Source organism: Phaethon lepturus, unplaced genomic scaffold (genome assembly GCF_000687285.1).
Source record: "Phaethon lepturus isolate BGI_N335 unplaced genomic scaffold, ASM68728v1 scaffold30682, whole genome shotgun sequence".
NCBI classification, from domain to species: Eukaryota; Metazoa; Chordata; class Aves; order Phaethontiformes; family Phaethontidae; genus Phaethon; species Phaethon lepturus.
This window is the reverse complement of record NW_010523072.1, coordinates 21,619-22,765: the sequence shown is the minus strand read 5'-3', so window position 1 is coordinate 22,765 and position 1,147 is coordinate 21,619.

Genomic DNA, 1,147 nt, shown 5'->3' with positions numbered 1-1,147 from the left:
ACCCCTGGAGAGCCTTCCTCCCGCCCAACCTCAACTTACTCCTCTAATTTCGCTTTATTTTTCATTATCCGGCGCTTTCCAGGTTCCCCTCAGTGTAATCCATCAGATTTCGGCGCAGTTTAAAATGCTCTAAGCCCAAATATCACACACTGGCCTGGATGTGCTTTTATTTCTATAAACCTGGGAGGGAATTGTGACCGTTCTAACGTTAAAGAGATGTTTTGTTCTTGGTTTTCATAAGGAAAACTGTTCATGCTTGGGTTTTGATGAAGAAAACGGTTTATTCTTGGGTTTTCCTCTTTTGGCAGCATTTAAAGCATGATGGGGTTTATTGTCTTCCTTGTGGAGAAAGAACTTTTAAAAAAAAAAGGTAGTAAAATAAAACAGAGGGCATGAAAATGGAAGATTGAATAGGAGGGTTTGGGGACACAGAATGTTATTCTTTATGTCTGTCCTTTAAAAGTCGGAGAATTTCAAGCCTTTGCTCTGCCGGCAGAGTTACAAAATGTCAGCAGCGAGTTGTGTGGATGGAAAATAAGGGAACTACTGCATGCCACGGGATTTCTTCCACTTCCACAGCCTGCTGTTGCCTCCCAACTTGCTTACTGCAAAGCAGGGGGGCTCCTTGCCCTGGCACGGCCGCTCCCGTGTACCCCCATAGTGCCCTGTGCCTTCAAGGTGGGTACCCCGGCACGAATTGTGCTGGGTTTCCTGCAGATTTGGTGATCTGCTGGCAGGAGTTCCTCGGTAGAAAGAAGGAAGAGCGAGAACGTGGTTTGCAACCGTGAACGTGGTTTGCACCGCTACAGCAGGGCCTTGCCTCGGTGCCGTGTGTTCGGTTCTTGAATCGTTGCTATACATGTGAAATTAGCCACCTTGGCAGGCCCAAGTGGATGCTACTTGAGGAGACCCATGTGTTTTGGGAGGAGTTACTCCGTTTTGAGAGCAGACCTTCAGCCGCAGCAAATGGGTGTTGCCCAAAAGCAGTACAGCAGCATTTGGATCAGGTCTCTGAGCCTTCATCCCACCTGCTGTGGTTAAAAAAATAAGAGCAAAAGGGAGACAGCTCCTGTAGGAAGCTGCCACACTGAGCCCAAACACAAGGAAAGCTCCAGGAGCTGATCAGGCATCGGGTGATTTTTTTCCA